The sequence below is a fragment of the Pyrus communis genome, chromosome 4 (genome assembly GCF_041283825.1).
Source record: "Pyrus communis isolate YQ-2024b chromosome 4, ASM4128382v1, whole genome shotgun sequence".
Lineage (NCBI taxonomy): Eukaryota > Viridiplantae > Streptophyta > Magnoliopsida > Rosales > Rosaceae > Pyrus > Pyrus communis.
The window spans coordinates 8,084,122-8,094,056 of record NC_142568.1 but is presented as its reverse complement, the minus strand read 5'-3'; the positions used below and the strand labels follow the sequence as shown (position 1 = coordinate 8,094,056).

General features: G+C 42.7%; 1 long non-coding RNA gene across 2 annotated transcripts; it reads left to right on the top strand.

Annotated features, from left to right (window-relative positions):
- Nucleotides 1-9,457, top strand: LOC148697388 (uncharacterized). 2 transcript variants are annotated; one of them, XR_015961217.1, is made up of 4 exons: nt 1-197; nt 443-494; nt 685-755; nt 9,271-9,457. It is a non-coding gene; the product is annotated as an uncharacterized LOC148697388 (long non-coding RNA). The 2 variants fall into 2 exon arrangements; XR_015961216.1 differs by lacking the exon at nt 9,271-9,457 and having other exon boundaries at nt 685-944.
- Nucleotides 9,458-9,935: the final 478 nt, after the last annotated feature.

Sequence of the window (9,935 nt, the reverse complement as noted above, 5' to 3'; positions counted from 1 at the left end):
AGCCCCTTTCAACTACGCTCCCATGTTTTTCCAACGCTCAACCGCTTCGGTTTCTTAAAACAATAAAAAAAAGAAAAAATCATAATTTGTCTCTCCTCGGTTTCCCATAATTTAATTTGCATCTGCTACAATGATGTGTGGTATGTTAATCCTATCGATGTTCTATCTAGTCTCTTCGAAATATTTCTCTGCCCCTGGTAAGTTTCTTCACTAAATCTTCAAGGACATGTTTGAACTTTAAACTCTTTGTGTTATTTAAATTCAGTTTTTCTTTTCTACTTTTTTCTCAATATCTGTTTGTCAGTTGCTACAATGGTCATTAAATTATGAAGCAGGGGAATCTTAGGTGATGGAAATATCAACAAATTTTACAACATTGATTTCATATAAATTTTTTTTCGTAATTAATTTAAATTTTCCCTTGTGGATGTTGGTATTGTAGGTAACAATCGCAAGAAGCTTACAGAAATGAAGCAGCAAATTGTCGAGACCTGGTATGTTTATGCAAATTAAACAATTTGTGCTTGAAGTGGCATCTTTTTTCTTAAACCCATCAATTTAGATTTACTTGAGTTTATTTGTTTGCGTAATCTGTTTTACATGGTTTGAATGCAACAATCAGTTCGTTCCTTTCTTTTTACTTTTGTTTCTTTCCCTTTGGTTTCTTTGCAAGTGTCTTTGCAGTGAGGTCTGCAGACCTGAAAGAAATTTGTGCATAGCGAGGTAACAGTTATAAAGGAGTGTAAAGAGGAGAGGTTAGTGGCTATCTTAGGAGGACAGGTTTCGTACTATCCTACATATCTAACTTCTCTTTGTAATACGTAGCATGATCATTTTCATCTTCAAGTATATCTATATCAGATGGAAATGTATTTTTAATTTCTTTCATACCTTGATATGAAAATGATTATTTTTGTTGATTTGGTGGTTATTGTGGATGCAAATTTCTTTCTTCTTCTTCTTGGACAAAATTGCACCTACAAAACAATTAACACCTTAGGGTCAAGGCCAAGAACCTCATGCGCCCATGATGAATTGGGGGAGGGGGGGGCTTTGGCATAAGAACCTCTGATGCCAAATGTTAGAATTTAGAGAGAAAAGTGTTTTTGAGAGTTTTTGGAATTTTGCAAGAGTTTGAAACTAGGTTTTTAGAGAAAAGTGGGTCATATTTATAAGGCATGGCCGGTCCTCCTTGGAGAAGGAGTGGCCGGCCCTTTATGTGTTTTTTGGGTGTTATTTGGTGATTTAATTAGCAATTAATATATTGATTAGGAACAAATATATTAATTGACTAATTAAAAGGAATGTTTTTTGGGAGGTTATGTAATGATAGCTTATTTGATTAGCTAAAAGAGTGAAAAAGTGGTAAAAAATATATGGAATGAGATAGGTTTTGGGAATTACCTTGTAAAAGGGATTTGATGAGATGGATTTTGATTTGTTAACTTTTTTGGGCATTTTTGACTTGGTTGAAGGATGATTGCCCGCTGCACGCGCATAGGAATCCCGGTATGCCTCAAGGGTATTTTTGTCCTCTTACACCCAAAAATCCATGTGTCGCTTTGTGATTATTTTTGGCTCCACAAATGCCCCCACACATGTTAGGCTGCTTGCAGAAAAAAAGGCAACAGGTGTAGAGAATTTCTTGCTTTAGGAAACTTAGGACTGCTTCCTATTTTGATGTAGATTCCTTGTTCAATAAGAAATTAGATTCTTCTAGGAAAGGGAAATAAATTTCTCTCAAAGCCTATGTAAGTCCACCTTAAGTGGGTTATTAAATCAACTTTGGAAATCAATTTATTCTACCCTACAAGAGAGAGAGAGCTAGAGGATATTTGTTCCCCCTCCCCTAGCAATCTTCTACACTTATCGGTGCAAGGGACCGTCTTTCGTTGCTTTCTTCGTCTTCTCCACACCGCACCGAGGTAAGAAAAATTTAATTTTTCTTTTCTTCTTAGATAGTGCTGTCGCGGGGCAACGTCGAGGTGGTGCGACACGTTGGCTGGCAGGGGCCAGGAGTTGACTTGGCATAGGCCGATGAGGTGTTATGGTAGGGACCACTGCTTGGGCTGCTTGGCTTGGCTAGATCCAAAGGCAGCTTATGCGGCTAGGGCCACGGATTGAGGCGCTGAGGCGCAATGCTAGGCGAGTCACATGGCTCATGTCTTCTGGCTTCTTGGACCTGACCCAGACGGGCGATTGCGAGAGATAAGGAGGTCGAGGGCCTCATTGGCTGCTGGAATGTTGGTATGCAGGCCTCCTGCCTGCTGGTCTGAGAGAAAAAAATGAGGAAAAAGCCAGTATGGGTTGAGTTCCCCTGCTGAGTACCGTGAATAGCATTGGCTACTTAGTTCTCTTCGCCGAGAGAAATGTGGGTTGCTCTCTTGAGAAAAGGTAAAGAGGATCAAGGCAGATACTTTAGCCCGTCTGATCGCTATCGTGGAGCCTACTGTGAATGAAGGTGGAAAGAAGAGATCTTCCCTGTCTGCTCAAGAAATGCTGGTTAAGAAAGAACTGAAGACTTCTGTCGCTGCTCGTGAGGGTCCACCTGCTGTCGAGAGGCCTGTGATTGACATAACTTCTTCCAATGGGAAGAAAAATAAGGCTGCTAGATCTGAGCCTGTGGCGCCTGCTATGTTGAGAATGGCTAATTCGATTATTGATAGTATTGCTCAGTGTAGAGGTCTTGTCATGCCCCCAGTGCCGAAGTCTGTGCCAAGACATCTGTTGGGAGCTAAGTTCGGTTCTCATTCGAAAAAGCTTGCTATTATGAAGAGCAATAAGGTAGACTCTACTCCTAAAATGACGCTAAGGCCCAATCCCTCTGCTGTTGAGACTGATTCGCTTGCTGGGAAAGAGGTGATTGCTCGGGTGGGCAGTTGTGAGAAATCCACTAAGCCTGCTTCTAGGGAGGCTGCTGAGATTTGCGTGTTCTTGAAACTAGATCTGCTTGAAGACATGGATGCTTGTGCCAAGTTTGTTGATGGTGTTAGAAATGTTTGTTTGCCCAAGTTCTTTTGGGAAGCATACGACCCAATATAGAAGAACTGCTTTGCTTGCTATGATGCATATATAGCAAGGCTGCCAAGGAGGTGGTGAAGACTATGGCAGCTAAAGCTTATTTTTCGACCGAGGATATCAAGAGATTGGACTCTGAGCTCGTTGCTTTAAAGGGCTCTAATATTTCTGCCCCCACTTCTTTGCAGCTTGAGACCGCTTCAAGAAGACTAGGCTTGACATGATCTAAGAAGACTAAGTTTGAGAACACTTTAAGAAGACTAGGCTTGACGCGATCCAAGTTAAGTATGAAAGTGTAGAGAAGGAGATTGGATGTTACATACCTCAGATTCAAGATCTTGAGTCTGCAGTTTTTGAGCTTCATTTCCCAGCTTATGCAAAGGATGAAGAGTTGATTGCTGCATATAAGAAAGTGATCCACTTCAAGAAGGTTGTTGATAGGCTTGAACCCCAAGTGTTGGAACTCCAAGGCGCATTGAAGATTAATGAAAGTTTGAAGAAAGAAGTGGATGAGCTGCAACGCGTCCGTGTTGGTCTGCTCAAGGAAAATGAGTAGCTGAAGGGTAAGAATGATGGGCTTGAGGTTTCGAGACCTTCTCTATTTCTCCGGAAGACTTGCTTGCCTTTACTTTTGAGACCTCAATTGGTGAAGTAGCTGGAGATGTTGGTGCCCAGGCTGGAGCAGCCAGGGGTGAAGTGCTGGATGATGCCGCTGCTAAAAGCATCGCGGTTGCTTAAAAAGTGTCGATCGAGTAGTCGTGGGATGTCCAAGCTGCTGAAGTGTAGTATTCTAGGTAGCCTTTAGGATTTTCTTTGTTTTTCCTTGTGGTTCTTGTTTTGCTTGAAGTCCTTCGGCTTTTGCTTGTTGTTTATAAACATGGTTCTTTCACTTTTCTTCATCTTTGCCTCTTTTGTTCATGCGCTAACCTTTAGACTTTATAGACCAGTGGCAGACGTGCTACTTTTCTATAAGCAGACAGGCCCATGTAGCTTATGCAACCGTAGGTGTTGGTGTAGAACTTTGCAAAGTTGTTAGCCATAGGGTTGGTAGTCGGATGCCTTACTTACAGAAGTAGACAAGTCCGCGTAACAACTAGGCTATTAACCTTGACTTTCTCCAATTCCGTAGGTTGCATAGCAAGTATCACAACACTTTAGGACTTGGCGTAAGTTGGTCTGCGCTTGGTAGAGGTGAAGCTTATCAACTACGTAGCATGTCGGTAGTGGATAAAGCTTCGTATATGCACACTAACGAGTTTAACCTTTCACAAGAATGTGCGGTTGTATAAGTCTAGTGTGGCCTTATTGCTTGAAGGGTAAGCCGTAGGTAGTCTTCTGGAAACCATAGTCTACCTTAGTGCACTCGGTAGCAGCTTTAGGGTTCCAGGGCAGCTGTTCGTCGCATGTACTGCGTAATGTGCCCCCTCCGTCTCTAAGGCCCGATTCTCCACGGATTAGGCCAAAAGACCTAAAATCCTTCAGTTAGCTAAGCTTTGAAAAAGACCATTGTGGCTACTTCTAGGAATTTCGGCGCAAGCTATTGTGCATCTAGTTATATTAGGGCAGCCAGACTCATTCACGTCTGGATATTCGGAGTGTAGAGTTTATTCTCCTGTCTTGGAGAGCTGACCCATGTGGGTGTTGGGGAATTGGTTTACCCTTTCACACTGGAGAGCATGGTTGGTACCTCGGGGAACGCAATTCTTGCGATGAGTCCCTAAGAAGGGCGCGGTGATCAGTTGTTGTAAGCATGCAGCCGTGCCAAGTTGTGATTACTTATGAATTCCTCATTGAAAAATGAGTGAATCGAATGAGAACTTAGCTGTAAGGTAGGAACTGCATAACAACTGGATAGTCTTTGGCTTGTGAGGTGGTCCCCGTCGAGCTGCTTGAGTCCTCGGGCTTTGATGTAGTAGAAGGTCACACATGGTAATTCCTCAGATTGTAGGCGCTCCACTGCTTTTCGATCTTTTTGTTGTTTCATGGTGGCGAGGGTGTAATTACTCTTGTCGCCTATTCTGCTGATCTTGTGCAGACCTTCCCAAATGGGATATATCTTTTTGAAGCCTTTTTTTTATGGGCAATGATGAAGGCTTTTTGTAGGACTAAATCTTCGGGCTGGAATTGTCGGGTCTTGGCCCTTTTGTTGTAGCTGGAGAGGAGCTGCTGCTGGTAAGCTGTGATGCAGCTGATGATCTGTTCGCGTCTCTCCTCTGCCAGATCTAAGCTTGTGGCCATTTCCTTACTGTTCTGCTCAACGCTTGGTAGTAGAGTGATGATACTTGACTTGATGACATTGGGATTAATGATTTCTTCTGAGCCAAATGCCAAAGAGAAAAGAGTATCACCGGTTGCTCGTCTTTTGATGGTGCGATATGCCCATAGACATCCGGGGAGTTCGTCTAGCCATTTTCCCTTCTTGTTGGTGAAGGATTTCTTGAGGCAATTAAGGATCATCTTGTTGGATGCTTCAGCTCACCTATTGCCTTGAGGATATCTCGGTGTGGACATGTGCTGCTTAATGCCATACTTTTGGAAGAACTTTGCCATACCTTTGCCCACAAATTACGGGCTATTATTAGTGACGATAGACTGTGGGATGCCAAATCGTCAAATGATGTTCCTCCATATAAAGTGCTCTATGTCTATTTGAGTTGTGGTCGTCTTGGGCTCTACTTCTACCCATTTGGTAAAGTAGTCAGTTTCCATGATCATCATGCCTCTCCCCCCAATAGCAGGTAGGATAAGTCTTACCAGGTTGATTGCCCATTGCATGAACGGCCAATGACTCATATACGGGTGTAGCTCGCTGGTAGACACTGCTGGTATCGGCTTGTAGCATTGGCAGCAATCGTACTTTTGTACTAACTTCTTAGCATCTTGGTGTATGGTATGGAGTTGTGGAGCTGGGGCCATGTTACACGTAGCAAGAGATGCTTAATTACCGGTATTGGACCATTCTAGAGCTAAATTATGGAGCAAGGGTCGGCTAGGGCCTTGTGACGTGCAGCAGGAGGTAGTGCTCAACTTCCGGTACATGTTGCTCCTATGTAGAATCTTTTGGGGTGACGAGGACAAAACTTGTTTCCAAGTGTGTCCTTCCAGTGTTCGTCTGCCCTTTGCGTGTTTTTTGGGCCTAGTTGTTGCGTTTTTCAGAAAACTTTGCATCTACCAGGGTCTACGCCTTTATCGTTGCATGTTTGGATTGGGCGGAATAATGCGTCATGAGGATGACTGCGTGCTTTTGAAGGTAAAACTTAAGCTTTCGGGTTGTAACAACTATCGCCAAAGTTAGCTTTTGAATATCTGATAACATCAAGGAGAGCTTTTGAACTGTGGAATACAGGTAGTCGGGCCCCCAGTTCTTCTCGTATGATGGTAGAGCTTATTGCTGTTTCAGATACCGTCAAACATGTGAATTAGTCCTCATCTGCTTCCGATTTGGATAGTAGGGAGGTGATGTCGCGTACTTCTTCAAGTCTTTGAATGTGCATTGGCGTGTCTCGTCCCAAAGTGCATGTTTCTCTGCTAAAGCGAAAGAGTATGCTAGAGAGATTTTTTTTTATGACCAATTTTTTGAATAGCGGGTGGTCCGCTGGAAGTCCTTTTTGGAAAGCTGCTCTAGCTATCGAGTTGTTGCATCCGACTATCCTTGCCTTCTTTGCTTTGAACCTCTTCACATAGTCACGAAGCGTCTCTGTTGGGTTCTTTTTGACGTTGAACAAATGGTCAGACTTCTTTTTTATCGAGCAATAGGATGAATATTCTTTGGTAAAAACCAAAGACAGTTCGTCGAAACTTCGGATAGATTGTGGCAGTAGGGTGTAGAACCAATCTTGCACCTCGCCTTGTAGAGTGGTGGCAAATATCTTGCACATGAGATCGTCATTGTTTCGATAGAGGATCATTGAGTTTCGGTAGTGCTTTAAGTGTCTATTCGGGTCTTCATCCCCTTTGAAAATGTGAAATGTGGCATGCTGAACTCGCGTGAAGGATCTACCTGCTTGATCTCATCTGTGAAGAGTGACCTACTTATGTTGGTCATGTTCTGTCATAGTGCCTTGTCGATGACCTCGTTGCGTTGGAAATCACACAATCGCTTGGTCAAGAGTCTTTCTACTTCTTCCTAAATTTGCCTTTGTTGGGGGTAGCAGAGCTCTCAGCTGTCCCCAGTCATGACTTGCTATTCTAAGCTGCTCTTCCATGTGTTTGGCTTGTCTATGCTGCGGATGCGGTGCGTGTGATATGTTCCTAACAGGTGAGCGAGTTCTTCGCAGGCTGCTGGTTGAACTTGAGCTGAATTGAGTGACTACTTCTCTCCGTCCGTCGTGCTGCCTTTTTCGATATGAGGTGGAGGATACTCTTTGTGGGCTTAGCCGCGAATGAACACTTTGCTTGGAAGGTTGTTCATGTTGACTATCGGAGTATGACCCTAACCGTGAATGTATGCTCGTCCATGGGCCTAGTCGAGAGTGCACGTTCCTTCGCGCGCTAAGATGGGAGTATAAGCTATCTCGGGGCCCAATCGGGAGTGTACACTGCCCAAACGCTCGGTTTGTGACTGGTTAAGTGGCTGCTTGCCGGGACGCTGCTGGAGGGGTTCTTTGTCAACCCTTGTCCTACTTTGGGACATCTTGTTTGGGACATGTTGCATCTCGGTGCTCTGCAAGAGCTGGTTCACCAAGGTCGTTTACTGTGCAAGGGCGCTCGTCAACTCTATGACTTGTCGAGACAAGTGTTGTTCTCCATTTGGGTTGGAATAGCTTGGAAAAAATGCGTCTCCTTGAGCAGTGGAAGTGTGGCAGACTCCGGGTGCGAGATTTGAGTTAGGAAATGTCAAATCCACAGAAGAATGTGGTGAAAATGGTCCCAATTCGATCGTTGGTCAGAAAATTTGGAGTCGAGATGGTTGAACTAATCTTGGATCGATTTGGGCTGCTTGGAAGGCCATGGGAGCAGACTGGATCGTGGGAGTAGGCTGGGCCACGGAAGTAGGTTAGGCCACGAGAGCAAGTTGCTCGGCGGGAGCAGGTTGCTCGGCATGTGGTGCACGTGGGTGCGAGGCTAGGGCTCGGCTTGGCAACTGTTGGGCTTACGTTGGGCTTGGAGTGACATGGCTTAGGTCGTGGTGGTGGTGCCATGGACCTCGCCGCAGGTGATGGGCACCGCGGTGGTTACCATGGTGGAGCCCCATAGCGATGGTGCCACTTCACTTATGATCACATTTTAGCATCGTGGATCGCCGTGGTCCCATTTCTTGAATATTGGAATTTTCACTTGTGGAATTTTCTAAATTTCTAGCCATTGTATTTCTCTTACGTTTTATCAAAGAATCTTTGCAAATAAAAAATTCTAATAATAAGAACGTACAAAAAATATACAAATGGACAAGAAAAAATAGAGAAAAACCTTTTATGTGAGAGTCTTCTACGAGTGTGTGTACTTCAACTCTCAATGAAAGCACCAATTTGTGGATGCAAATTTCTTCCTTCTTCTTCTTGGACAAAATTGCTCCTACAAAACAATTAACACCTTAGGGTCAAGGCTAAAAGCCTCACGCGCCCACGATGAATGGGGTGGAGGGGGGCTTTGGCCGAAGAACCTCCGATGCCAAAGTTAGAATTTAGAGAGAAAAGTGTTTTGAGAGTTTTTGGAATTTTGCAAGAGTATGAAACTAGGTTTTTAGAGAAAAGCGGGTCATATTTATAGGGCATGGCAGGTCCTCCTTGGAGAAGGAGTGGCCGGCCCTTTATATGTTTTTTGGGTGTTATTTGGTGATTTAATTAGCAATTAATATATTGATTAGGAATAAATATATTAATTGACTAATTAAAAGGAAAGTTTTTGGGAGGTTATGTAATAATAGCTTATTTGATTAGCTAAAAGAGGGAAAAAGAGGTAAAAAATATATGGAATGAGATAGGTTTTGGGAATTACCTTGTAAAAGGGATTTGATGAGATGGATTTTGATTTGTTACCCTTTTTGGGCATTTTTGACTTGGTTGAAGGATGATTGCCCGCTACTCGCGCGTAGGAATCCCCGTATGCTTCAAGGGTATTTTTGTCCTCTTTTACCCAAAAATTCACGTGTCACTTTGTGATTATTTTTGGCTCCACAGTTATGTTCAGTAATACATGAAGAACTGCGAAATTCGACACTACATACCATGCGTTCGAATGTTTTAATTATGTACAAAATAATAAAAAAGACCTTATTTTTCTTTCTTCATAAACAGTGTTGGTGTTTTGCAGGCACTTGCAAACTTAAAGTGTGATTGGCTTGTTGGAGATGTGTGTCTTCTGAAAGAAACGATTGAAGGGAAGACGATTATCATTGGAGGAAGAAGGTTGGAACTAGGACTTGAGTTTTGTTTTATAGTGTGAAATAATGCCTCTACATGTTTTGGTGATTTTGGTATTTCTTAATTTAACTACTCATTTTGTTGTTATTTTTGGTGTAATATTTGAATATGTGAATTCTTATAAAGCAAATTTACAATTTTGTATATAAATATCTTTATATATATATATTACTTGTTTATTTATTAAATATTTTTTTTTTAATTTTTGGAAATCTTTTTATAACGGGCATTAGCCGTGATCAATTTGTAATCCACAATGGTCATAGCATGTGGTGTTAGATCTCAATCTACCATGGGCACAATCTGTGGTTACATTGCATTTGACAACGTACATAGTCCGTGGTAAAAACAAAGATTTTTTTATCACATTCAGAATATTAACGGGCACGATGCTCGTGGTAGATTGCAATTTACCATGGGTATCCACCGTGGTAGATGAGCTTTTTTCTTCTAGTGAGAGTATATTATCTGCCACATGAGGCAGCCACAGCCCTAATCAACAGTCGATAGTCGCTCAAATGGGTGGGATGGAATGTGTAGGATTTAGGTTAAATT